Source organism: Rhea pennata, chromosome 24 (genome assembly GCF_028389875.1).
Source record: "Rhea pennata isolate bPtePen1 chromosome 24, bPtePen1.pri, whole genome shotgun sequence".
NCBI lineage: Eukaryota > Metazoa > Chordata > Aves > Rheiformes > Rheidae > Rhea > Rhea pennata.
The window spans coordinates 653,159-677,034 of record NC_084686.1 but is presented as its reverse complement, the minus strand read 5'-3'; positions in this window follow the sequence as shown (position 1 = coordinate 677,034).

The window sequence follows — 23,876 nt, the reverse complement described above, 5'->3', positions numbered from 1 at the left end:
TATTTGCAGTAGCATAGGAAATGCATGGCAGCATGATGGCAAAGGGCGCTTGCTTTAATAGAGAGCAGCATCTGGACTCAGGCAGAAGCAGGGCAGTCACTTTAAGGCAGAGGTGGCACAAGAAGCTTATCCGTTGACTGCTTGTGCGGCAGCGCTGCTGTGGATGCACAAAGGGCTTCAGTCTCCCGAGTTATCTGCCCAGAACCTTTCACTAACTACAGGAACAAGACATTCTTGTAAAGGATTACTAAGGATTTCTCTCTCCCTCTGGCAGTATCCAGGCAGAACAGAGGCCATCCACGTGATTTGCTATCTCTCCATACTTGCAGACGGACTTCTGGCCCATACATTCACCTGGCATTTCTGCCCAGGTCACACCACAGGGATACCTCAAGCAGTGAGAAGGGCAAAGATCCCCAGTCCTGCAGCCCAGGGGCGGGGGGCTTGTGTGGACTTCTGCTTTTGGTCTCACAGACTGAAGAAATGCACTGCTGCCTTGCATATGTGCCTAAGATGGAGGAGAAGGCAGGAGGAAAAAGGCAAAGCATCTGACACCAATCACATGGGAATCAAACAGGTGGGACGTTTGCCTTTTGCACTGACACGTTCCAAAAGTCCCAGGCTTGTGCAGACACCTACATGAAGCAGAGAGGTATGGCCACAGCTTCTTTCTTTTGCTCCACTTTGCAAAGGCAGAGCAAAACTATTCATTTCTGTAGGAGATTCTCATTCCATTCTGAAACAAGAGGATTATACCTGTAAAGATAATATGTAACTTTAAAACCTCCATTTGACCAGAGGAGTTCTGCATTCTTAAAATACCTACCAAAGAGAAACCTGTGGGCTTTGAACAGTATTTCAATCCTAGCTTCATCGACATGGTTCCTAAAAAGAATCATCAGAACTGCTTTTCTTCACTCTTGCTCTGTTTGTAGATCTGCAGCTATTTGTATTTGGGAGACACCTCAAGACCAACTGCAGCAACAGCAGTGAGCCCATTAGAGAGCCTGCAGCTCAAGGCTTATGGCATCACTTGGCTGAGTAGATTTAGTTGTTATTTTTCGGTTCTGCTTGCAAGCAGAGGTTAGGATATTGAAACTCATGCAGGGACAATGCAGAGGTGTTTAAAGATATGAGTTGCAGGTAAGATCTTACAGCCTTTACACCTCCCTTAAATGGACTCATGTATTTTTCATGCAAGATCTGTTGATAGACTGTCTGTGCTGCACTCTGTGTAAGCCTGTCCTGAGGAGCTGGGTGTCACAGCACTGTAGGAGTGCATGATACAGCAAGAGTAATGCTGATTAGAGAGCAAACTGATTGAGGAAAACTTCTGGTCTCCAACCTCACGCTCTGTCCAGGCCTCCTTTAAGATTGCATGACATCTGTACTCTGCGTGCACATACACCTTTTGCTTTCTTCCCACCTGCCGTTAAGGTTAGTTTATCCCAGGCATAACCGTAAGATGGCTGGTACTGTCTCTCTTTTTACTCAAGCCATGTTTTTGTCCTTCAGCCTTTCCTCATACATCATGCTTCTCTTCATTCTTTTCTCTGCTGTGGCACTCTCAGTGAAGGGAGCTCCCACTCAGCCAGTTCTGGCAAAAAGACAAATCCTGCCCCAACGGTCTTACTCAGCAGACAACAGACAACAGGAGGACACAACAGGTTGTGAAACTCAGGGGGACAATGAGATAATACAAATTGTCTGGCTAAGCAGCAGGCAAAGCACAGGAGCCTTCTAACAGCTGTTCTCCAGTCCTGGGGGTTCTTTAAAGGTTTATTGCAGATATCAGTTCAGACATATCCCATCCAAAAAGGAAGATTGGCACCCCACAAACAAGCTCAAGTCCAGGAGAGCTCGTCTGTTTGCAGTCAGATCTAACGTAGCTACAGCTCGTGAAGGGAAGTACAACTAAATACAAAGCCCTCCGAAGGGATTTCTGGGCATGGAGTATTCTATCCCATAGGAGATAGCAGTACACATAACACATACACATACCCGTGTATGTTGAAGAGCACTTAATTGGGCTCACAGCAATCAAAGCTTGTCGTTTCCTTAACGACGCATGAAGTTGCAACTCACCGCACCGATCCCCAAAGGGCGCTCATGTCCGACTTCACAGCATGGGTTAGACGGAACAATCAAAGCCTTCGTGATCTTGTTCTCCCCATCTCGGAGTCGTGAGGAGGCTAGCAGCCTGCTCGCACGCACCCCTAGCATTGGCAGCCTTTGTGTGCGACAGCACCAGAGAACTGAAAGGCTTTTTCTCCTTCATTATCCGAAGGGGTTTTATTCTGACTGAAGTGAACAATGTGAATAGGTGCGGCAGAACACTGGCTGGCAGTGAAAAATTTCTCTCGACCAACAGAGGTTCACTTCAACGTGGCCTGTGAAATGGCTCTGCTTTAATTGTGGGGAGGAAAGTGCCATGTAACCCAATTAGTATACACACACACACAGTCATACATAAACACACATAGACATCCCTTAAAACATACAGGGAATGAGAGCACTGCAGAGAGATAACAGATAGCATCTTAGCGATGCTGCAGTCCAGGCAGTTAACAGAATAGACTTCTGTGCTGCAAAGTCACATTTCTGCTAAATGGCAATGAAAGACAGTTTTATTTTTAACTTGACTATCTAAAGGGAAAGAGGAAGGAAGATCTTGTGGTTAAAGAAATAGATGAGGACCCTGGAGATCTCAGTTCAATTCTGAGCTCTGCTGCAAATTCCCCATGTGACCTTAAGCAGGTCACTTAATCTCTTTGCGCTTCATTTCCCTTCTGCAAAGTTTGGAGAGCGCTATCCTCCCTCCTATCTTTGGCTGGTCTTGTCTGTCTGGGTTGTAAGCTCTTGGGGCCAGGGACTGTTTCTCACTACCTGTGTGCTCTGCACTCAACACTCCAGAAAACTTGTGTAGATTGGGGCCTTTAGGAAAGGCTATAAAACAAACAATCCATAGTAATCTAGGGCCAAGATGCAATGTAAATATAAAAGAATAGCAGCCTTTCTTCCTTGGAAATGCCTGAATGACGTTTGGCTGGGGAAGTTCTGCATGAGCACGATAAGCAGCTTTGGGGCCAGGGCTCCATGAGGCGTAATTTCCACAGCATGGAGGGAGAGCACTGTCTCTGACAGCATCTCGCCTGCCGTCGAGGCGTGCTGCCTTCTGCAGAGAGCATCAGCTCGTCTCCCTCCTCTCCCTCGCAGCGAGAGAACCTGTTACTTGGCCAGCCAGGAAGCACTGAGCTAGTGCGCTGGATGCATAGCAGGAACAGGTGGAGCACTTGGGTAAGGTGATTGAATCCACTGAAAAGCAGAATGAGGGAGAAATTCTGGCCAAGTGAGAGCTGGTATGGAATTGGCCTGAGTACGACGACAGAGTTGGGATTTCACCCTGCATTTCTTATAGCATAATTTATTTTGTTCAAGTTTATCACACTAAGTTCACACGGTGCAAGAGAAGACTTGCACTCAGGGGCAGAGGAGGTGGTAGGACTGCTTGTCCCAGTGTGCCTTCACACAAACTGGACATTTATTTCAGAATGCGATTTCACAGAGAAAAGCATTACATCAGATTAGAGCTGATTTAGAGTGAATGTACTGCTTGCTGCCTGATTCAAATGGACAATCTCTTTTGTTGTCCCCTTTCCATTATCTATCGGTTTGTCTGCTCACTCTTGAACACTGGTTTTACAGGAAAAGAAACAGTCTTATACATGTTGAGTACTGCCTCAACCAACTGCAGTGTGTGTTATTGGAAATGCTCGATGGCAGTTTTTATTCTGAGATGTACTGGGGGCTGCAGGCGCTGGGAGGGCCTGCGGGTCAGCACGTGCTGCCTAGCAGGAGCCAGCCTGCAGCGGGGATGCCAGAGCTCCAGAGGGGCTGCCTTGGCAGAGGCTGAAAATAATGTTGCCCTTAGCCAAAACACTGCTCTTAGGTATTTTGGGAGAAAACTCTGACAATGTTAAATTTTTCTCCTGCTAATATTTTTTTATTGAGGCAGGGAATGTTTTTGTTTCCTGTGGTGATACTTTAGCAAAAGAATCAAACATTAAATTGTGAGATAAAATGCAAAATAGACAAATGCTATACAAAATGTGCAGAAGAATGGCTTGCACTGTGCCCTTCTGAGTGCAAGTAAGCTGTGGTGACAACCTCTCAAAAGCATCAGTCTCCATCTCATGGCAATTATATTTTAGCAGGAGTATAAAATATCTGTAGGAGCATTGTTCTACAGTTAATGGAGGAAAAGGTGACTTGCTAGTCATCTAGGGCTTCCCTCAGACCATTTGAAAAGATTAAAATTCTGCAGTTTCTGAGGTCAAGCCAGGAAAGCACAGTATCTGTAACTGCTCATCCCATCATGATCGCAGATTTTTGTCTCTGCAGTCATATCATCATCAGTGGAGCTGTAGTACGTACTGTAATTTCATACAGTTCTGTAGACAGATATTTAAAAGGCATCTGGAAAAATTGATGGTGTATCAAGCCAAAGATTTTGTAAAAGTCATTTTCAGAGTGCCCAGCCACAGCCCTGCGTCCAGAGGGCCAAAGGCCTCTCTGCTGATCCTGGAGCTCCCCCGCGGAAGAGCGCCGGGTACTGCACTGAGCACAGAAACATGCTGCTCCTGGGCAGAGCCGCAGGTTGCGGCACCAGGGAGGGAGCAAGGTGCTTACACACGAGCGTAAGAGTTCCCACAATAAGGCTTTGATTGCAGTTGTGGTCTGTAGATGCTACTTTAATACAAATAGAGAATACAGCTACTTAACGTTATTGTTGTAATTCTTCATTTGCACTGCATAATTAATTTCCCACAAGATATGCTCTGCGAGCCAGTTAACTATTACTGCTCTTTATTTGCCTGTGTTACCACAGAGGCCTTGAGCCCACTGCTGGGGCCGGGACCTTGCTGTGCCATGTGCTGCGTGAAGGCAAGCAAAAAGACTGTCCCTGTCCCCAGAGAATTTCAAAAAAGGTTGGAAACAAGCAATGCTCGAAGGCATTTAGAGGGGGAATCAATGAAAGAATATTAGTGTGTAGGACAGCCACAGTTCTCATGAGATAGCTTAGGAAAGGGAATTCCCATTGTAAAGAGAATGAGTTGAACACACCTATTTTATCTTTGATTTAGGACAGCAAAACACACTGATTTTTCTCATGACCTAGTTGTTAGTTTCCCTGGTCATTCAGGGTCACCTTCCCTCCCTGCAAGTGCTACAGAGATCATTAGGTGCCTCTCAGGCATATCACATGCTATTTTTTTTTCAAAAAAAATTTCTTGGCCCTCCCAGCCTGTCTCTCTTGCTGATGACATCCCCTTACTACCTTATCCCTTTTAACACACTACAGTGCTGGGGCCTGGGTCCTTCGTTGACTGTGCGTTGGGTCAGACACATCCCAATTGTTTTGCCCAGTAACCAAGTGTATGCAGGTGCAATCTCTGCATGACTAATAGCAATCAAAGCACTTGAGGATTAAGTGATTTTTAGCTCTGCTGCTCATGCCCTTTGAACAAAGGTGATTTCATCCTTATTTCTTGCTATTTTTTAAAGCTATACCCTGGCAGGCTCTTCAAGAGCACTGAAAATACAAAAGAGAGAGTTCCTGCGAGAAGGAAGTGTCAGGAGCTGGGTTGCCAAAAGCAGTTCTTGTTAACTAATGGAAAGACAGATGAATTTCTTGCCTGTCCTGGTAGAGCCTCCTACTCGGTCACCCAATCTCCGAGACATCACACTCCCTCTGCAGCCCGGGCTGCTGCTTCTTGCCTATTTTGTCGCTTTGCTTTCTGTAGCCCCTCCGAGCTGTGGGGCCCTCATGCCTGCTGCAGCTCTGGGTCAGCAAATTTCCCCCTTGTGGGGAAGGTGCCCCCCATTTGCCAGCCCACATGTTTTTACCAAATGCTACCAGTGTCTTGTGTGACCGGCCATCCTTGCCTCTAACAAAGTAGTTTGACTCCTCCATCCGTTTTCTCAAGTACCACCGTAGTCAAGGGTGAATTCCATGCAGCACCTCTGATCTGAGCAAGAGGGACTTGGCCCACTTCTGCTGTGCAGCAGGTGCAAGGGGGTTATCCGCCATTATTTACTGCCACCCTTGTAAGTTTACGACCTGACCTGGTACACATCTGTCTTCCGAGTCGTGTCTCACTTTGCACTTGTTGCTGATCTTCATCACCTCGCCCTCACAATGTCACTTGACACTTGATTGACAGTCAGTGCCCTGCATGTAGCACAAAGCCCACTGTTCGTGGCTTCCTTCGGCACAACAGATAAAACATTGCTTCAGTACCCAGCAATTTATAGCCATTTTGTTCTCATCCATCACTCAGAAAACAGCATTGAGATGCAGGCTTTCTTGGCATAAGCGATGGATCCTGTATGCCAGAAGGAGCCTCTGTCTCCTCAAGTCTGTTTTGAAAGCCTCATCTTCAAGTTGGGGTACTCTCTCTGGGAGGAAAAGATCAAGAGGGTTTTGCATACGTCAGCAGTGGGCCTGCTTCAATTATATGTGAAAAGGGAGAAATAAGTATTCCCTTTTGTGCCTAGGTCAACAAACAAGTCCAAAAAACATGCTCAGCTCTACGCAGTGAAAGAATAGCAATGCCCAGGCAAGCTTGTGTAATCCTCAGCTTGCAACCACATGATCAAAAGCACTGTTGTCCCTCTGAGGAGGAATTTAGCTCAGGCTCATTCCCAATGGAAACCAGGATAGCTACGGCCTCGCGAACAGCAGCTGGATCTCGCCCCTGAGGAAGTGCCCTGGCCCTGGCCGTGGTCTGCTCTCCTCACCCCCAGCTCAGGGACCCATTCTACGGGGTGCCAGCAGCCAGCTGGGTGCTGAAGACCATCTGGGCATTGTAAAGCCTTTGCTCCATCCTGCCAGACAAGATCATTCTGATTTCACTCTCCCATGTATCAGCCCTTTCACCTTTTAAAGGAATTCAGTTGCTGAGCACCAAAAGCAAACTGTGCCACCACTGTCTGATTGCTTTGACCAAATACCTGTGCTTCAGGGTTTCTTATGGGCTTTTCCCAGAACTGAGGATCTCCCAGCTCTAGCTGCTAAACGTAGTACAGCAGACTCACAGGACAGCACCAGTCTCTGCGTGGTGACTTGGGAGCAAGCCAGTGCATTCGCAGCAGACTCTGTTCCTATAATGTGGTGCCTTGCTGCTTCCTTATTTTGAACTTTCCTCTCCCCTTCCATCTGCCTGCATGTATTCTGCTTTCCCCTCCTGCTCTTGCACTCTCACAGCTAGCCACAGCAAGGACAAAGTGTCTAGGCACTTTTTAATCTTTCCCATTTTAATTGGTGAGAAGAAGTGGTACCACTCATCATCACTCCAAGTTGTGGGGATTTAATTAGATCTAATGACCAGATAAATGGCGAATTTCGCACGGGGGCTGGTAGGGACTCAAGGGTGTGAGGAGGATCAGGCCGTGCTATTTCCTGCTCCTGCCTCTCTGCTCCATCCCTGGGACCGCCAGTCAAGCAGATGCATCTGATGAGGAATGAAACGTCCTCCCAGGAGTGCCAGCCAGAGCGGGGACCCGGCTTAGAAGTGACCTCAGAGCTCCCCTTGGCCAGGCTGATAGCGGCGATTTTGCAGTGGGGGAAGGAGGCAGCACAAGCCCCTTGACAGCCCTGATGGTAGCTTTTGCGGCCGAGGTGGTAATGATAGCCGCACAGCGAGGAGGGGAGCTGGCCCATCGTTAGCAGGGCTCGTGATTCGAAAACAGCATACAAATTTTTGACAAGCGTGTTTTATCGAGCATGTGCAGGATAATTTTGCGCGTCCTTGTTTTGTCATTTAGGGCACTTAAAGTGTCACTGAGATTTCACTATCCTAAAAGCTTATCTGTCAGCCTCTGAGTTATTCCAGTAAAAGGGTATCATCAACAGCAGCAAGAGGAAAAAAAAAAAAAAAACATCTGAAGGTTTTCTATTCCAGGTTCACTGCAGCCCATGTGAGTCCTTACTGCTGCATCCTGCCATCTCCCGTGGCCCCAGCCAGAGCTCCTGGGGAGTGCTGGCAGAGTGGGGGTAGCACTGAGGTGCCAGGAACAACTCTGGGGTCTCTCTTACAGTTGTCCAGCTTCACCAGGATTTTACCCAGGGGTTTGCCTTTTCTTAGCCAGCCTCCAGGAGGATGGTGTCTCTTCAGTGCTGGCAGACTGCAAATGTGCAGCAGGGTCTTCTTAAAAATCGTGACTGAGCCAGTTGCTGTGCTTAGGAGGCTGAGGGAAAAAAGGTCACGATGATTTCTTTGAGGGAAATGAAAATGGGAAACAGGTCAGTTTAAAGCAAAGCAAAGCTGAAAAATGCAGTGATCTAGTTCGATCTTTGTTTGCCTCCCTGTAGCACAAGCTGAGATTTTTTTTCCTGATTTACACCAGGGTATCCATGCTGTACACCCAAACAGTACAGTGCAGAAGGATGAATACACTGGTGGACATACAGATGACCAGAGAAGAAATGAGTAGTATGGATGGATAGATAACCAGACACTCTATCTGCCATCCTGGGAAAATCAGCTGCCTCGTGTCCAAATGGAAAAAGGCACTAGTCTGATCTTAAATTCAGCTGCAGGGACTCTCTTTCTGAACAGTGAACTGGAAGGCAAACATGCATTGTGAGGTAAACAGATTTTATTGTGCTGTTAACTATATTTATATGACTTTATGTCCAAGGAGATGGATTTACATATGTATTAAATGGATTTCATCCTAGTACATGACTGCCATGCCATATTTCATTTACTTTAGGAATCCAGTGGAAGACCAAATCATAAAAAATACCATATAAACATGCAGAAAATATTTGTTCCAAGCACAGAAGTGAATACTGTAGGAGAGGAGGTGAAACGGGAGCCCAGGGGCATGTTGAGTGCGGGAATGCACTGGGAGATCATGCAAGTGCTGTTTGCCACTTGCAGTCAATATGAAAATACCACAGTGCCTGCAGTTTCCCACTTAGTCAGAGGGCCTTGACCATGAGGTGTGTGTCGACCTGCGTCATTCCTGCCACTCCGATAGCTTTGGGAGGCAAAACCAATTTCCGACTCTTTGTATAGGTTTTGCACTGTGAACAGTAAATATTTGGGAATGGAGCCTAAATGGATGAAAAAGATGTTGTCCTAGCAAACTTAATAGAGAAGTGTTGGTTTATCCCAGCGGGGGGGGGGGGGGAGGGGAATCGAACTTGTGTGTCTCATCACTACCTTGGGAAAAGCTGGCAGTGTTTTTTCCCATTGAATCAGACCTGCAGCAACCTCTCTCCTTTTCTGTACAGGAATTTCCCTGCAGCTTCACTGCATGGGGAACCTGAGTAGCAGAAAGATCGGGAGAATAGTCAGCAAGCAAAGAAAACCCTCGTCTGAATATCGGAGCGGGACATTAGCGTGGCATGACCCAGTGCCGGCCCCCTGCCAGCTGCAGGTGACCCGCCGGCGCAGTGATTGATGCGCCGCCCGCCTCCGCTCTGCGCCTTTCAGAGGGACGAGGTGACCTATCCCTGTTCACACGCTGTCTCTAGTTATCTGTGAGTGGCGAGGGCTACGCTTGTGCCGGTTCAGATCTTTGCATCATCTAGCAAACGCTCTATGCGAGCTGACAGTGGCTCTCCCTGGTTAAGCGCGCTGGAAGTTTCTTTCGGTTTGCAGCACAGAGACAGTGCGATGTTGTTTCAGACGGAGGTGATAACAGCGGGAAGTGACAGGGCAGGGATCCTGGCACAACTGCCACCTTTCTTCGCAGTCTGAAAAATGTCATCAGCATCTCTCCGGGCAGGAAGCGCTGCTGCTGTGAGCGCTGGCACCGAAGGAAAAATTGAAATCAGGGGAGGCGGAAGGAAAAAATGATACTTCACCTCAGCTCTCAATTTTTTAAAAATTTAAGCACTTGGGACCAACATGCCCCAAATACTGAAATCAGGATTTCCAGACTCTTCCTTTCTGTCATTCTTCCTTGTATTTGCAACGGTGAACTGTAAAAGGAAAAAAGGGAGAGGGAAGGAGCAGGGGAAAAGGGGCAAAAAGGTACAAGGAACCCCCACATTTTTCTGTTCTTCAATTTTTATTTGATTGAACTTTCAGAGGAAGATGTTGAAAAGAGGTTTTTCATTTAAAATGAAATGTGAACAATCATGATGGACTACAATTTTTAGCCTGTTCTCCTTCAGACGTGAGTGGGGAGAGATTGATACTTTGGTGGGAGCAGGAGGAGGGAGCTCCTGCCAAGAGCCAGCAGTGTGTGCGTGGGTCAGAGGACATGCTGTGAAGATGCAGGGAAGATCTCATGGGGACATGTAGCCCTTCGGACTTAGAGCTGCATCTTGAGGCAAGGACGGAGAGGTGCACGGCACGTATGTGCAGCGGAGGGTCACTGCAGCCTCATTCTCAACATCCAGTCTGGAGTACCTGCTTCCCCTAAAAGAAAGTGCCATTGAAATCAAGGGAGCCTCATGGGGCTCAGCCTCAGTTGTGCTGTTTCGTGAGGTAAAGCAGGGGGTTCCTGTTACGTGGCGAAACAAGCCAGTTATTCTAGCTCTGTCACTGCCGCTTCCCATGCCAGAACCTTCCCCTCGGCTGCTTTGCAGTGCGGAAGGCAGTGGCACACGCTGCCATAGCAGCGTTCCTAGGAAGTGTAAAAACCGACATCTTTATTGCTAATTCATTAAAAGCACATTAAAAAAAAATCTAGATTAGCTTATAAGGGAAGGTTTTATGAGCACTTAGCAATTAAAGTACATGGAAAACAATTGCTCCCTCGGAAAATCTGCCTTTTAATCTCCTTCTTATTTGTTCTATGTCACTTCTTAAGCTGAGCTCCTCCATCCATGTGTTCATGTGCCAAAGTGCCGGAAACTAATGCCTCATTTTGTCTGCAAACCTGCCCTCTCCATTGCCCCTTATCCGAGCCGAACTCTGCTAAGGATGAAGGGATGCACCAGGGAGGAAGGCTTTGGAGGGCTGGGAGCAGAGCGAGCTGCGTTACATCCTTGAGCCCAATCTTGAGGTTAGCTACAGGGAAACAGCAGGAGGAGAAGCCTCAAAGCAAGCAGCTCATGTAGACCTGGGGGGATCCTGTTAGGCTGAGTTCGCAGAAACTATATGCAACTTTCTTCAGTTAGGTAGAAGAGAAAGCCATGATGAAGGAAAAAACTCAATTTAAGTTTCTGATAGAATTCAGATTTGATTTTTTTCTGTTTAAGAAGGAAAATAGTGTTATTAAAGTGGACAGAGAGCTGGTGTAGGGTTTGGAATAGAGAGGGCTTCATTTCTAATCTGTACTGAAAATTTCCTGTCTGGTCTTAAGCAAATCAACAAATATTCTGAGGTTCTCTCTCCCTCCACCCTGGATATAAATAATTAAGAGCTTGATAGGGCGTGGGAAAAAATGTTGACATCACTGAAAAAAGGGAAGCAAAAATTATTTCAAAACAAAAATGGTTGTTTATCTGTAAACCTCTTCTGCTACGGAAAGCTGCTGTTTCCGTTAATAACACAGTCAATATGGTGAGATCTGTATGAAAGCTCTTCCCTGCAAAAGTCACAGGCCTTCTGTCGTGAGCCTCCCTAACGCTAGCTGTTGAACTTCTGTGATTTCTGTGCCGTAGAGCTCAGCTCTAAATCTGAGTCCTCGTTTTGATTACATCTTCAATTCCCAGCCCTGAATTTCAGCTTAGCTCTAATCTGGATCCAAATATCATCTCACTGGCCTCTCTCCAAAAAGTATGCAATTTTGATAATTGGGTAGATTTCAATTAGGACTGGTAGCAGTGCATGCCAGCCCACAGTAAGTGCTGGCTATGGTGTCTCTTCTCACAGGGTTTGCTGTGGTTCGTTTTTAGCCCTGTAGCACATCATCATCAGAATTTAATCAGGTCTTAAATCTTTTCTGAGCAAACTTTGCAAACACTTTTGCTGAAGCATGCTAGTACCCCAGTGTGCACCCGTATCCTAAGGTGTGCAGAAGTAGGGGAATGCCGGCACTGCAGAGACTTTGGGGTTTGTTAGGAGGGCTTTGCACTCCAACTCCAGCTGATGCTGCTGTAGGGCAAGGGCCGGCTCCCCATCCCACGTGGTTGGGAAGCTTGAGGAGACCAGGGTGTTTACCAGATCGAATGCTCAGAGAGGGAGGTGGATAATGTTTGACCACTCTGCTCATCTGACGCAGTAAAAATATCCCCATTTAGGCAAAGTCAGTTTCGCAGACAGCCTTTCCCAGGGCTGAGTTGAGAGCATAGAATGAGATGGCCCCAAAATGAAGAACCGTCGCAAGGGTCTCCAAACTGTTGCAGCCACAGGTCACCTGACCTGCCTTTCCTGATGCGAGTATATAATAGAGTGTGTTCCCTGCGGAGAAACAGTGAGAGTACATTTGGCTTATGTTATTCTTGTTGCTTAATGCATATCTGAAAATGCGCTAAGATTCAGATGATGAGCACAGTATAGAAGCCTATAGAGAAAAGAATGGCTTACTATAGTTTTTAGTAAATAATGCTAATGAGTAAACCTTTCTGGAAAATGAGAGAGTTTCCCACTGGCAGATAACGAAGGGAAGCTGCTGTCAGCATTGTAAGGCAGTCCCGCGGCGGGCAGAGGTGCAGCATGCAGGACGTTCATGAGAATTGACAGGGCTTTGGCTCCTAGCTTGACAAAGCAGAAGTAATGTACCTGCTCAGGCCACTTGATAGATTTTTTTGGCAACCGTTTTGATAATTTTGCACATACAGCTGTGTCCCAAAGCATGAGATCCACGCAGCCAGATCCCTGCAGAGGGGCTAAAGCGCTGCCTGCCTTTTGACAGCGCAGAATTAATATGTCTGGCAACAGGCCGGCTCATTCCCACAGACCCACTCCTGAGTGCAAGGCAGGACAGCTTGGGGGATTGATAGCATGAGACAGTCTTCAGCTCCTGGCTCCAATCCAGTACAGGGCTGCAGTGACCCAACACTTTTTCCAGTCCAGCAGCTGCTCAGTGGCCTGTGTTCCTCCTGAACAGGTGTCATCAGGAAAAAAAACAATCTCAGGTTTTGTCCTAATTGCCCTTTTACTGGGGCCTCCAGGGAGGTTCATGGTTAGAGTATAGCATAGACACTGAAGAGTAAGGCTGATTTTGCTCTGGTGTAAATCCATTGACTTTTTAGTTAGACTAATTCTGAGTTAGCGCCTCACACGTGAGATCAGAATTGAGGCCTGAGTTTATCTTTCCTCTCTTTCTGCTCTAGTAAGATGGTGCAGATGGATCCCAGCAGTCCTCAAGCCAGGCGGTGAGAAGGATGTTGTCCTGTCACCAGGGTCCAGGCAGTGCCGTTCATGGCATTGCTCTCTGGGACTCCACCGGCCTCAGACATTGTGTTACTGCAGAGGTGAGAGGCATCAGGTATCTCTTGCTGACTTTTTTTTCTTTTTCAAGATGTAATTGAAATGCTCATCTGCTAGCACTGAGGTTTTGCTCTTCTCTCTCTCTTTTTCTTAAGAATTTAAGAAAACCATTTTAGAAATCCATAAATAGAACACAAACCTTTTGCAAGTGAATTCAAATCAGTTTCTCGGTGAGATGCTTTCCAGACGTTGCTCGGTCAAGTTGGGTGACATGAGCTAAATTTCATAGGAAGAATCTGATCCATTGTCAGCAAGTTGGGTTATCGTTTTTTTCCTTTTTTTTTTCTCTTTGTTTTTTAGAACAAGATGATGCTTTTGCTGCATCTTACAGTGATGCCAAGGGTGGATGTTTCTGACTGGAGCAATTGTACATTCAGGGCAGGTATCACTCTAAAACCTGCATGGAATAAGTAATGCATTTTTTTGACTTGTTTTAGAATTGTATTACTCAGTAATCCATAGTTATATTATTAATGTAATATTAAAAGGACTTGAGGCCTCTCAGCAAATTCCTATTTCAAGTAAATAATTACTGGAGCCAAGATAATTTATTAAATTAAATTGATAAACCCAGACGCAGTCTATATTTGCCTTCAAGTAATTTTTTAACTACTAATAACAGCAAAAATATGCTGTTATTTATATAACCATATCCAGAGGCTGCCAGCTGGGATAGGAATGCCAATGTGCTGGGCTCGGTGCTTCCACAGAGAAAGAGACGGGCCCTTCTTGGAGCCTCAGCAGACACGGCAGAGATGGGAGATGTCTTAGCTCTGCTTTTACGTGCCGGGAGCTGTCTTCTCAGCTGTTTCCACCTATGGATTTTGTGGCTTTTACGTTTTTGTTTCAAATGAAGCAGTAAATAATTGCAGTAGAGTTTAGAGTCTGCCTTCCGTCTCCTATGTTGTTAGGCAAAGTCCTTCCTACTTTTTGCGTTTCATGTCTCCAGTCAAAGATGTAGATGCATTTTTTTGAAGTCAGTTAAAAATAAACAAAAATCCTTATCATTTTTCACACCTAAAGTAAATTGGCAAGAACCAGAGGGATACAGTGTATATTATGGCATTTATGTTCCATTTGCTTTTTAAAGAAATGAGAGAGATGAGAAAAAATGTTTGATGGGGTTTCCTATCATCTCTACAAAAGAACCTCTGCTAGCGCGTTGAGTTTCTTCAAGCAACGCCATGTGATTAAACCTCCATAAAGCATGAAAGACCAGGAGAAAGGGGGAAATAGCACATATTCTCCCTCAAACTTGTTTGATACCTTTTTTTATGCCAGAAGGACTTAACACCAGCATAGATTCCTGGGTGGATGAGCAATACAAAAGAGCATGGAACAGGTTTGCTCTAGCCCAGATATTTTAGCAGCAGTTTGTACAAGATTTTGTTGTATCTTATTTGTTGGTCATTTATGAGCAAGTCTGTTTCAATCAGCTTGTAATTTTTCATAAAGCACTTTGATTAAATAAATAATGAGACTGCAAGTGCAAAATATTATTTTATTATTCAAAAACTCTGCAGTCATAACCACTATATTGATTGAGCTTTCAAAGAGTTATACACATAAATAACTCCTCGTGTAAATAATACTACAGAAATGAACGGTGCCATTCACAAAAGCAAAGTTGCTCCTGGGCAGGTATTTGCAGACAAAGGGGTCAAACAATTTCTTTCCCCTGTTGTTTGTGTGGAACTTGCACAGTCAGAGGAAAGAGATTTATTTTTAATACGAAACTAAGGACTGTGAAGCCCGCAGACAGTATCAAGGCTTTCCAGAATAGATGTTCTATCTGGAGCTGGTTTTACCTCATTTGAAGCTAACATGTTTGATATTTGATGCTTTCAAATTCACAGCAATAAACGAGCAGTAGCAAAGGAGTCAGCCTTGCAGCTGTGGAGGACATGGAGTCCCATGCATTTCAGTAGGGGATGCAGAAACGTCGGGCTGCTGGGATCGGGCGCTCACTAAGGAGAGAACCGAGAGCTTTGGTGGGTTTTATCTGCAGTTCGCCAAGATGCGTAACAAATTTGTACTAAATCAGAACCTCAAAAGATGCCAGTGTATAAAACAGGAAAGCTCTTGCATAATACAGGAAAGGAGATAAAAATCCTTTATATACCATAGTTACTTCAGAAGCAGGAATAAACAATATTTAAAAATGTATAAACACAGATGGCATATTTTCTTTAAAAAATGTTGCAAGAAAAATAAAAGCTGCTTAAAAAGAATAAAATATGAAAAGAAGAAGAAGTAGGTCAGAAAAAAAGAAGTCAAAGTAAGGGGAAAAAACTAACAAAATGGAAATCAAAGGCAAAGCATATTCTAATGGCATGCGGTGAAGTGGATTCAGGCAGCTTCCTGTTAGCATCTGCTGGAGCTACAGTGCGTTGCACAGCCACAGGTCTAAGCAAGCACTTTTCCAGCTCCCAATCCAAATTCATGGAGACAGGGCAGCACTGCACGGCAGTCACCTCTGGCGAGCCATGCAGGAAGGGCTCTCCATGGCGAAGAGCTGCATGCAGGATTTGCATAAGGCTGAGGAGGGGCTGTGGCCGCCTTGCAAGGCAGAGCAACGACGACGACGGCCTCTTACTGCCTTGCAAAATGGGGTCTGAGCCTGACTGCCGTGCCTTAGTGCCCACATACAGTAAATAAAAAAGACCCGTTTAAATTGCCTGCTTGGTTAGGAACCACTGGCAAAGCAGAGGTGCATCTCAAAGGCTCATTCATTTGCACCATTAACTGTTTTAAGTACCTCTCTCAAATAACAATCATCCCAACTGGTAGAAGAGCAGGTGTTCAGATAATAGGAGCAATTGAAAAGCCTTGGATGGTCGTTATTATTAATACTGATAATAAAAATGAAACGGGGATGCGTATAGCCCATGCACTCTTTTGTACCCATTAGCTTTATAGACTGGTAGCTCTTTTTTTCAGGAATGTCTCAAGGGAAGGTTAGACAGTAATGGCAGCACAGAGGTAAGAAGATGATGAACAGAATGCTATTAAAGCATTGCAGGAGCTGGACCGCGCCGGCTTCAAGCAGTTCCTATAGACGGTAAGGGATGGCTTTGGGTTTTTTTTTGTTTTCGGCACTGTGCCCACACGGCAGGAAGAGGCTGTGGGTGCCCCGAGAAGGCTCTGCTCCCATCGACAGGCAATCCTCTTTCCATTAAGCAGCAGCTGAAGTGACATGGAGTGTTGCTGGCTGAAAGCAGTCCGCAGTTATGAGGATACGTTGCTTTGGCCTGGCCTCGACTCCAGCATTTTGCTGGCCAAGCTGTGTCCATAAAAGCTGTAATGCAGTACACTTACACCCTGTTTGGTATTGTGTGTTTTAGTTTGCCAGACAAGAATCAGCTTTACTGGCTTTGATGGCATAATAACCGCAGCTATGCTAGAAGAACTCCGACCTCTGAATATGCTGCAAAGTTAGAGAAACAAGACTATTATGTGCAAACAGGTCTGCCTGTCTCCTTTTCCCAACTACACTGTTTGCTATTTTGCTTGGTTTTCTGCCTTTTCTCAGAATTGTTTTATGCAAACTCTCAGTGAAATATCCATTTTGTAACACAAAGCCTGAATGTGCACATCTTGGCAATTCAGAGCCATATATGATCAAAACTGGGCCAGCTCTCACTGGAAAATGGGTTTATTCTTTGCTGTGAAAGCCTAAGTGCCAGATGTGTGATATGTGTCTTCCTGAGATCCCTGGCAAAATGGAAGAGAAGCCCCCGTGGTTTCACGGATGCCAGGAAAGCCAGGCAGGATGAGAGACCTGCTGGGACCGTGCCGCCTGGGCAGCTGCGTGGCTCCCAGTCACTGTTTTAGCCATCTTTACACCAGTTCCAGCCCCCAAAATAGGATGGCAGAAAATCCCTGCGGAGTCCCAGGGTCTGCATAAATGGCTCCAGGCACTCCACAGATTAGCGTAAGGAAGGAGGGTGGAAAAGCAATAGAAGAACAGCGTAGCTTACAAATACTTGCACGCTGCTGTCATCCCACTAGCTTTTGGAAGCTTTTAGCTGAATTACCATAATTGAGAGATAGATTAAGAAGCTGTGGGGTAAGACCCTAAGCAAAAATCATTTTGAGAATCTGGGTTTGGGCTTGTTCAAGTTGCTCTTTGAAGATCTCTCCTGTAAGATTAATCTGGACAGATAAGCAGGAAGCAGGTGGATTAAACGCTTAAGAATTCCAAGGGACTGGAGGGGCTTGCGAGCGCTCTGCAACCGTTACAGGTTCAGGTGCATGTGCCAGACCCGAGTGATGGAGGCGAGCTGCAGGCACAACCCACTCCTCCGGGCTGGCATCAGGCTCCGGCTCATTTTCGCTCTGCCTCGGCAGCAGCCTCCACCAGCCGCTTTTGTAGCTGCTAGCAGAGCTGCCTTTCAGCTTAACATGCACTTTCTGGACTTAATATCCTTCCTCGTTAGTGCAGATCCGGGCATTTAACGAGGAATGAAAAGCTGTCTGTGAAGTATGAAGTGAGCAAGGGAAGAGTCTGCTTCATGTATCCAGTCTGTTTCTTTCTGTATTTTTTTTCTTGAAACTTCCCTAATGCAAATGTCAAAAGGCATTTGTTCACGGTCGCTGTGCCACCTAGGCATGCTGCTGGGGAGCAAGGGCACGGATCTCGTAACTGTGTTCGCCAGCAGCACTGCTCAGCACCCACGAAGGAAGGGCAGTGATGAACAGCTGAAACTAGAAGGGCAGCTGAGAGTAAGGAGTCTCATTACCCCACTAATAGCATCCCGTGCATCCCCTCTGTTTCTCCATGCTTGATGATCACAGAAATAAGCAGGGAAGAAACCCGATAGTCAAGGTTTCTTTCTTTTGGCCTGCAGAGTTTGGCTCCGGAGGACAGGGGAGGAAGCAGAAAACATCCCAGAAAAAGAAATGAGCCTCAACTCAAGAAAAGGGCCAGAAAGGGGGGAGAGGATACCTGGGAGTTCCCTGGGAATAATTATGGACTTTGAAAGTGTGCTCCAGAATTTACATTTTTGGGCTGGCTGAATGTCAGGAAAAATGACAGCAGCAAGCGATAAAGTAGGAGCTGCAGGATTTCCCAAGGACCTTGGGAAGGAGCAGGCATTGCCTCATCTTCCTCTTGCCGTTCTTCTTTCTGGCAGGGAAGCTGGAGGCCCTCGGCTTGCCTGAGCAGTGGGCAGTTGGAGGCTGTGCCACACATGTCCCCGAAGCTCTCGTGAGCGAAATAAACAATCTGGGTATCTGGAATGGTTTCCTGTTTATGTTAAAAATCAGCTAAGACGGGAAAAGTCATTGAACGGATTCCAAAGAGTTTAGTAAGTTCTCAGATATATGCTACGCCCAGGGAGTAGTGTACTCGCCACTGAAACGCGGTGCTCTCTAGGACGAAGGAGGGTTTGGTTAAAGCAAACGGGAGCGCCGTACGGCGTAAGGGGATCTACGGTGTCGAAAGCGCTGCTCTTGCCTGCAGGGTGAACGCTGACTGCCATCGTGTGCTGTCATGAGAAGTGACTTGACTTGGAAACATCACGTGTTTGCAGGTCCCACTTCGGGGAGTAATTTCAGCCCTTGTGGGAGCGATTTTTCGAACCGCTCTCATCAGCGTGTCCGTCTTCTCTTTTCCTTTGGTGGGAAGCGGGTGCTTCACTCTTGCAAGTGCTGTGTGCTTTCAGCGCCAGGACTATCGTGGAGGCACGTGTGTCCAGGCTGCCTTGGGGAATGGCATTGGGGTTCTTCATTCGCTGGAGTGCTAGCAAAATATTTACCAAAAACCTTTTGAAACAGCATAACCTCTGGCTGCTTTCTCAGACGCGTCTCATGGCAAGCAGCGGAGCCCGGCGGCCCATGGCCTTGCCGTCATCCTCGCACAGAAGCAGCCTTGAGGGAAGAGCAGCCTCCACTGACTCATCAGCAGCGGCCCCTGGGGCTCTGCTGGGCTTTATGGAGAGCTTGTAGCTTGAGTTTAAGCCCACTTGAGTGGAGGCTCTACACTGGCATAATGGGCTGGAAGCTTCCAGGAGCAATCAAGGTTGCAATAGGCTTTTATTTTCCCACGTGCTACTCAGCAGGAAATTTGCACATCAGGAAAACATTTTAAGCACTTCAGAAATATTAAAAATGGCTTAAACATTTGAATGATGTGCTCTGATCACAACAACCCCCAATGTGAGTGAAGTTTCCGGCTGATAAGTGAGCTTGAAGGTACACTTGTACCTTCATTTTCCATGCAGAATAAATAACACACGGTGTGGTCAATTATCTCACAGTGAAACCTTTATAGTGCAAACTTACCACTTAATTGAGTCCAACATCAGAAAGGAAAGTTCATTTTGCTGGTGTTGATTTAAAACTATTGCTGCCTCTCGGGGAAGAATAAACACGCGCGTACTTTGTGAAAACAGTGACGGCTCTCCAGCAGCTCTTCTTCTAGCAAGGTAACCATACATGGCTTCCAAATACCTAGCTGTGGCAAACGGATCGAATATGAAGAGGATCTTTCTGCTAGGATGTGGGGAAGTAACACCCAGGAGGACTGGAAAACTGCAAACTAGCAAGAAGACGCACTCCTCCACGGCAGCAGCAGCAATTAAACGCTCGAGCACTTTAACAAAGGAAATGAAACGTCGCCATCGTTTGCAGTCTTCAAGAGGAGACTGGATGGCCTTCTAAAAGATAAGCTCTAATTCAAGTATGTTATTGGACTCTGTAGTGTTAAATTATACAGTAGGATGAGTAAGTCCCTCCATCCGAGGAGCGAGAGGGTGAAATACTCTGACATATGGTAAGCAGCAGCTCAGACTAGACCATCAGAGCAGCCCCTCTTGGCCCCGAAGACTGTAAATATTCACTTTCCTTATAATTATTCCTTTCACAGCATGCACTCAGATTTGCCAGGTGACCAGAAAAATGTCAAAGTGCTCTGAAGCAAATCTGGCTGCCACTGGAGCCCGTATGGATTTTGTCGCTGACTCGGATGGGACTTGGACCAGGCCGATGAAGAAGAAATGAAGCACGACCAGCGACGCAGCGGTGCACCAGCGTTTCCTGGCCACTGCGGCGCCGGGCTGTCCCCGCGATGGCTGTGATTGCTGCCGAGGAGCTGCTTCCTCCGGGCCCCCAAGCCAGCGGTCGGGACGGGAAGTTCAGTCTAATCTCGCCATAGGATTTGCAAGAGCAAATGGAAGCTCTTGCTTTAAAGCTACTACTCATGCACATGTTCGTTCCCACTCATGCTTTTTATGAGTTGAGTACATAATTTGCTGGAGGAGAAAACGGGGAAGGGAGAAGTCAGGCAAATTGTCCAATGTTTAACTTCAGAAAATGGCAAAGCATGGCTGTTGTACTCCGCCATCAGTCATTCTGTGAACTGCGAGCACACAGCCTCACCCCTAACCCATGTGGGCATTTATTTCCATAGGTAAATAAGACGCTTGCTGCCCTCTCCTGCTTGAGAGTTGCACTCGAGAGTTGGGGAGCAGAAGGGGCTGGAGGAGTGTGGTGGAGTGGGCATCACTGAGAACCACCCCAGGAGCCACCACACACAGCGTGGGAACCTCGGTGGAGCTCGCGGGGGCCTCTGGGGCCCCTTGGAGGCGCTGGACAGCTCAGGAGCACCGGTAGGCACAGCGCGGGAGGCCTCCAGCTCACCTGGGAAGCTCTAGCAAGGTGCAGCTGCTGAGCAGAGGCACCTGGGACCTTCTCCCAGGTGGTGCTGACGAGGTTCAAGCCCCCTTCAGCCAGGCCTGGGCAGAGGCAGTGGGATAAGAGAGTGCAGCTTCCTGCACCTGGTTCCTGGAGGTGGCTGTGGCTGTTGCTGGGTGCTGCTTGGGTCGCCTGGGAGCCTCGTGGGAGACTGCTGGGCCCTCGCAGAGCAGCTAGATGGTGCGTGCTGCTCACAGCTCAGGAGAGGCAGGTAAGGGCAGGCACTTGTAGCTAGTTGCACTCGTGCTGGAAGCTCTTTTAGTAGTAGAGCCCTTGCAGTAGAGCCCCTCTCCCCCAGTAGTGGAGGCAGGTGAGGTGTCCTGCCAGAGCCTGGAGCCTCTTCTGTGTGGAGTGACATGCGGTGCAGTGTCTCCCTTCCCTGCTGCTGCGGGGTGGAGGGCTTTGCTGCTGCGGCATGCTGTGCGGCAAGCTGCTCCCCCAACAACAGCTCAGGAACTTCCTGGTGCAGACCAGAGACAACGGGGACTGTGAATGAGATAGTGTGCTTTTAAACTGGTTGCTAGTAGTACCAGTAATAGACACCAGTCTGCAATTTTTGTATGATTGCTCTCTGATGACAGAGCTAAATGTCCTGCTTTGCATGGAGACCATGCAGGGACAGAGCCTGCCTAGCACAGCCTGAGCCTGTAGTAATGACTGGCAAATGTTCAAAATGCAAACCTTACCTGTCCCAAGCTCACAAGAGCTGATGGGCTGGCTGTATCTGTTTCATAGCCTACTCTTTCCTTTTTTTACTGAATTAATGCCAAGCAGATACTTCTTTTTAATTTGGCCAAGTGAACATTGGAAGGCGCATCTGTTTGGCGAGCAGGTTGGTTCTGCTGTTTTCCTCAGGCTGAGCGGTACTCGTGCGGTCTAATACCCTGATAGGTTGTGCTGTGGGTGCTCCTCCTAGGCAATTAGAGTAGCGAACCTTCTGCAAAGAGCTCCACCCTAGAAAACCAAGCGCACAGGAAGGTTCAACGAGCGCATAAATTGCTCCATTAAATCAGTGCGACTCCTCATGCACTTAAAGCTCGTACACGGCTCTTAGCAAGCTTTTAGCCCGTTCACACTGCCCAGCCAGTAATGGAAATACCAGACAGCATAAATGTGACTGAAAAAGGAGGGAAAAAATGAGCAGACAAGACACAAGCCCACGTGTCTGGGAACGTGGGAGCTGCCCGGTTTTCATTGTGCCCACGCAGTCGGCCTTCTGGGGGACTGCGTGACCTGCGGTTCAGGCAGTGCTGGGGGCAACTTGGAGATCGATGAGGTGTGAATCGTTATTACAACAGCGAGGCTCTGTGAATAACTCTCACTGTCCTGGGAAGCTGGCAAAGCAAAGTACCGCAGGCTCTCGCTCGCCTTCGGAGGTGGGTGTAACGCTCAGTTCATGCATGTGGCAACTGAGCGAAACCCGGAGCAACTTTGGAGTCCAAGTCTTCGGTACCAGTCGTCAGCTAGGCACCAAGTTAGAGCAGTTTTGCCAGTCAGAGGCACTAATTCTGATCTCTGTGCTCAGCTCCACTCAAGCTCCCCCCCCCCCCCCCCCCCGAGGGCTTATTCAAGGAACCCACCTCTGCCAAATTCTGGTTCAGGTAGATTTGTCCAGCTCATTTAGCAATTCACTGGGGTGGGGGGATAAGTCTGAACTTCCACATCCATGTTATGACTTTCCCTCTAATGAAGCTTGCATGCGTGCTGCCAATTGCTTTGATCTAAGTCTGAGGAAAATATTTTGCTGAAATGCTGTAACCTTTTATTGTAGATACTGCATCACCTTCTTCTGCCCGTATTTTTTTTTTTTCTTTCCCAATCAGAATATAGGCATCTCCCTCTAGTGGCTAATTTAATACAAATTACTTTTTGCTTTTATTTCCTGTTTCTAGTGCAGAAAGGGAAACATACAATTGTGGTCATTGAAACAGCTTTATTAATGACTGATTTTCCACCATGTGTAAAAGACATGGGTTTAAATTGAAGAAATGTTGCTTATCATATAGCAAAACATCATCATCATCATAAAGATTAGATTTAGATGCCCTTTCTCCAGTGATGTAGTTGCACTGAGCTGGCAATTGTTTTATGCAAGACGTCTGATTTCAGAAACTGGGGACGAAATTAATGCATACTTGAATGGATAGTGGATTTGCCTTTTGGACAAGTCTGTGATGCAAAGCTGAATACAGTAACTCACAAAGACCAGCAATAGCATCTTCTCCCATCCATCCTAAGTACTACCAGGAACTATTTCCTTAGAAATAAAAGGAAAGGTAGTGTTTCAAGGCCTCCTCTATTACTTGTGTTTTAGTCCTTAGCTTTTGCTTTCTGATCATTAATTGCCTCTGTATTTAGCTACTATTTATTTGCTATTAATAATTGACTCAGGTGATTAATTCACTATACAATGAGTATTTATATACAAGAGGAGAGTCAGCCAAGTTCTCAGCAGGCACATCAGCCCTTCTCTCTGTGATGAACTGAGGATGAATGGTGAAGTCGTCTCCGTCTTGTGACGCAGTGGTCGGTCGCTAGAGCGTTTCTTTGACTGACTCGAGGATTTAACTGTACAATAGCGCCTAATTTTGATGTTTCTGGGTGGTATACTACAATGCATTGCAATACATATTTGAAAACTCGGAGCAAAATTTGGAAGTAGAAGAAGCTGCAAGCTAAGAGAGGAGACATGCACCAATTCTTATGAGATGATCAATCAGCATACAAATACTAGTTACAGACTTTAATTGCTTACATGCATACAAGGCAAAGCCATGGTAA